The 5,232-nt window shown below is 36.6% G+C and overlaps 1 pseudogene; it reads right to left on the bottom strand.

The window, feature by feature from the left end:
* The window catches only part of LOC101580511, a 13,078-nt pseudogene extending 8,420 nt beyond the window's left edge, over positions 1-4,658 (bottom strand).
* Positions 4,659-5,232: the final 574 nt, after the last annotated feature.

The following is a 5,232-nucleotide window of genomic DNA, read 5'->3' as shown; positions in this document are numbered from 1 at the left end:
AGGCTTTCACAGAGAGCACATTGGCAAGCAATGGCCGTGACTCATCCACATGGCTGACACTGACAAAGGTTCTACAATCTGAGGTACAGGATTTCAGGATAAATCCTGAGGGGATTTCACTGACCTTCTCAGACCCATAAGCTACAATATTTTTTGCATAGGTCCTGCTTTACCTTGGTCTTAACCATCCAGTAGAATAAAATGAAGACAAAATATAGGAAGTAAAGTCATGCTGTTATGTTGAGCTGTGGGAGACTCAGGTCAACAATTTCTGACATTGCCAGTTAAACAGAAGACCCAATGCTATTATGGGCTACTGGACCTTTTAGAATATTTTGCTGAGTTTACACACCTATAATATTCAAATAACGGAACTTAGCAAAAAAAGGGGCTACAGATGAATGTCCATTTTGTATCTGTGTATTCAAAGTGGTTAGGATAGATATATAGTTACATTCTCTTAATGAATAGAGGGATTTGTTCTCATGGTGTTTGTAAATAGGATATCAAGTCCACATCTTGTACAGCAATTAACCACTAGGAAGAATGTATGCAATGTGTTAATTATTGAATCTGTCCTACCAATTTGATTTGAAACTATCTCATTGCTATTTGTTTCTCAATAAAATTATGAAAAAAAGAATAAAAATAAATAAATAAATAGTAAAATATATTGTTACCATTTAAAGTGTAATCTTCTACTCCCTCTACATGAAAGGTATGTTGTAAAGCTATATATTGTTTTATGCCAGCAGCAACCTCATACATTTCATGTCTAGCAAGTGCTTTGGCTAGAAAGAGGCTATGTCAAGAAATTGACCTGTATCGCCTAGGTCTGTGGAGGTTCACCGTCCAATACTTGTATAGCAATCATTGTTTAACAACACATTTCCAACAACATATCTACAATGTTAAGCAATATAGCTTTTTTTTTTTTTTTGGTGGAACCGGGGATTGAACTCAGGCCCTTGCGCTTGCCAGGGAAGCGCTTATTCCACTGAGCCATCTCCCCGGCCCCCGCAATATAGGTTTTATTCACAAATATCTAAAGCTTTCTTTTTGCACCAGCAATTCATTTTGAGAAATGCATGCAATACCATCCTCAAAATCTTACACTTTTTAAGGAATCATTCTCATATAAACTATGGCTCCATTTTGGTGTAAGGGATCACCACAACCTCAAACAACCTTACATTCCGAGTTCTGTTTCATCGACCAGAGAAGCCCTCTCTTGATATTCCACGTATAGCGTAATGCCTTTCCCTACTCCCTTCCACAATGCATTTTCTAACAGCTGTAATTTACACTGGTGTTTAGATTAAGCCTCTTAAATGTAATTTTATGATTTATCTGTCTATTTAAAAACTGAATACCAGTAAGCTGTGCTTCTTTTAGTCTGGCTGCAACTTTTTTTTATGAAGCATAAAGTAGCATACTAACTTCATTTTATTGAAGATCTATAAGTTTGAATAGGTCAATATTTGTATCCCCTTTGCCTATCTTTTACAGATGAAGTAAAAATTTTTTCCTTGAGTTCCATGACTTTCCTTTTTTATAATTTAGCTATGAAATTTATCCTAACTTTGATTGTTTTCAAGTTCCAACTCACCCCATTGCTTATATAAAGACATCTTTTAACCCAAAAAACTGCCTCTCATAGTTTTTAAAAAGGCATATATTATACATTAATGTGAAAAAAGTGCAGGATATTTAAACCTGGATTGGTGTTACTGGTTAGCAATAAATTCCATTATTTTAACAAACATCTCTCAGAGCAACAGTATACAATAAGGTAAATTCCATTTCTCTTAAGATTACATCTGTGTAATCTGGAACCACATTAACTGTGATTATCAAAAAACAGTTAATAAATAAATGACGGATGCAAATTTTTGAAGGATCTTTTCAGAACTGGGGAAGGGACTAGCTACATTGTCTAGGCACTTAGTCTGTCACATAATTAGCATGGCTTTGTAAGTATTTTTTTAACTTTTTTTTCTTTGTTCTTTTTGTCTTTTTGACACAGGGTTTTACTATGAAGTTCAAACTGGACTTGAATTCACTTTGTAGCCCAGGCTGGCCTGGGACTCACAGTGATCCCTCTGTCTCAGCCTCCTGAGTGCCCTGAATTACAGGTGTGTGCCATCACACCCTGATATTTGATGTAATTTTAATAAATAAATTAATGCTGTTTTCATGTGTAAAATGTAGGCCTGACCAAAGATCTGGTGTTTTCCATTCATTTATGTTGTCTTCACATGGACTAAATTGTGTTCTGCAGTTCTATCTTGATGGATTAATTGAAAGTATTTTATACTCTCTACAAGTTGATGATTTTATGGCCACGGTGAGTCAGCATAAAATAATTCAAGATCTTTATTTAGAACTGTGAGCTGATGGCATATAAGTAACAGCTTATTGCTATGCTCTGCAGAAAAACTGCAGATTCTGAATTTTTGAATAATTTTTCAAAATAATTTCTAAAGTAGTAGCTTTATAATGTTTAAAAGAGTAATACATTTATTATATTCAGTTTTTTTTCCTTTTAGTTTGGGCATATTTATATATTCTAATGCAATTGTTAGAGCCACCATAGGGAATTCCCTAGTTAGCCTTTTGTACAGTTTTCTGCAAGGGTGATATTTATACAACAATAATGTAATATTAAAATTACAATCTTGACATTGATACAATTCACTGAGTTCATTCTGGCTTCCTTAGCTCTAAATACATGTATGTGTGTATGTTTATTTTAGTGGAATTTTATTACACATACAAATTCATGTAATAATTCCCAGGGTCAAGATACTGAACAGTACTATCACAAAAACTATTACTTTTTTACATTTTAGATTTGCTAGAATAAGTAAACAATTTAGCCACATTTTAAGCTATAGCTTCATGTTTCAAAGTTAGGCAAAATTAAATAAAATTTACTTATTCATTACTTGAATCATTTCAACTCATCTTTTAAAAAAGTAAATAATTCCATAAATAAGGAAAAGGTTATCTCTGATTACTTATCTTTCATATTATACCATTTAAGGCAATCTTTATAACCTAAAATTTAAAAGATGAAAAGGGAGTTTTCCTACAGGAGTCTTTATGAACGACATCCAGTCACCTTCAACATGGCAGTAAGTGGCTTTTGGGTTCCCTTAGGTGGGCGTTGGCAGAACTCTAATTCAATCAGGATATATCAGCAGTTCTGAAAATTCCACAGAGATCTACAGGAAAAGCAATCTGACAAGCTTATTTCCAGTTTTTGATCTCCTCTTCAAGAAGAAGTTTGAGTAGGGAGAGATATAGTAACGTGAAATGTATTCTGCGGTCTTGCTTTTCCACGCAACTTCCTGTAGCTACTTCTCCCCCGCACTCCGGGACTCCCTACCCTGTCCTCATACCAAGTAAGCAGAACTGAAAGAGAAATTAATACCTTGATGCTGCTGGTCTGCATGAAATCACCATGATTATCCTTTCCTAATCAGATGGGAGTAATTTGCTTGCTCTCCACCTGACTAATTTTTTCCACTCTTTCTCCCTCCCATCAGGTATATTGCTGCTAAATGTTTACAGATTAATTTCCATGAAATAGCCCCATAGCAACAATCACTCACTGAATCAAATTCCTCTGCTCTTTGATACACATACCCCTCCACCCCCGGGATACATCATTTTTAAATAAAGAAAATAAAACCAAATCAATTTGCAAAAAACTTGGTTATTAGAGTGATAAAAATATTTTCAAAATCCCAGATATTAGGGTTTATTATCAACATACAACTGCATCCTGCTGTCACAATAGAGTAACCAAGTCACCACAGTTTTCTACCTGTCTCTCCACAGCCGCGAGTTCCCTATTTCATGGGATGAAGTAACTGATAACAGCAGGAGTGTCAGGGGATGAAAAGTTCATGATACAATCAGACTGGCATTTTTGACTAGTGATTGATTCTATGATTTTGTGAAAGACAAATACAGCATTCACTTCCAGGTCTTTCATATCTTTATTACACTGCTAACTGAAGCTGCCAGTTGATTGTGACCTAAAATGGCAGTAGTAGAGGGATCTGGAGGACTCTAGAGAAAAGGCACACTCTGTGCCCTCTCCCTGTACGTACAGCTGGGCAAGCTAAGTATTTCTTAGGAAGGAAACATTCTCCAGGGGCCCCCAGAGGATCTCCAGCTCTGCCCCTACCCGAGACAGCCAGCAATGGCTTCTCAACCTCAACACCTTTGAAGCATGCTCGTCTCCAGTCACGCTGTCCTTTCCATGGTTCTCTCCAGCACACTTGTGGTTACACCTGGTTCCCAGCAAGCTAGATATTAAAGAAAATTTGTTTCAGTATGGCTGTTTTCCACTTACTGATTTAATTGCCAACAAGTTAGTGTTTCAACATAAGTAAAGTTCCACACATTTTTTCCCTGATTTCTAGCGAGCAGGTTAGTTACCTTCCTGGTTAGAGTTGCAGGATTTATTCAGAAAAGATTTAGTATTTGAAGCCTAGTGGCCTGTGCATTTATTTCCTCACTAACCCAGAAGACCAGACTTTAGCAAGAAAAGCTTAATTACTCAACAGGGCTGTTTCCATGTTACAAATTGCTGCAGGAAACAGTAGGGTGGGGCTGCTAAACACAGCCTTATTCACTATCACCATACCGGCTCTTTGGGATATTTACAGTAGCTGTGGGACTTGGCACTGTGTGGCCCAGGCAGGCTAACATAAAATTAACCTTCACATCATTATTTTAACATATGCATGAAATACTCACCCCTACAACAATCTGCAATCCATTTTGCAGACTTCATGTTTAGTAACAATAAGCCTGGCTAGACAGAGATGCCAGGAGAGGATTTGCATGAATATTTTGCCTCTTTGTGATATATGATATCACATTCCTGGGGAAAATATTGTTTGGCATAATCCCCTATGCTACCATCTTTCAGATTAATTGTTCTGACCTTGGTCTACAGGCATAAACAGAAGTGTATTTCAGATAATGCTAGCTCCCGTCCTAATTATATTCTGTGTACATGAGGGTGGAGAGGAGCTAAGGAGCATCTGGGTTGGCCAGCGGGAGCAAGGAACCTTGAACCAAAAACAAATGCATAAATCTAATCTAAGGAAGTAAGTATGTTAGCTATTTGTTGAACACTGACCATGGGTAGGAAGATGTACAACAGTAAATTTGCACTGCAACTAAAGCTACAGCCTCCAGAAGATAACATGA

Source organism: Octodon degus, unplaced genomic scaffold (genome assembly GCF_000260255.1).
Source record: "Octodon degus isolate 3935 unplaced genomic scaffold, OctDeg1.0 scaffold00081, whole genome shotgun sequence".
Classification (NCBI taxonomy): Eukaryota; Metazoa; Chordata; class Mammalia; order Rodentia; family Octodontidae; genus Octodon; species Octodon degus.
Note: the sequence above shows the minus strand (reverse complement) of the source record. Positions and strands in the feature narration are given on the sequence as shown.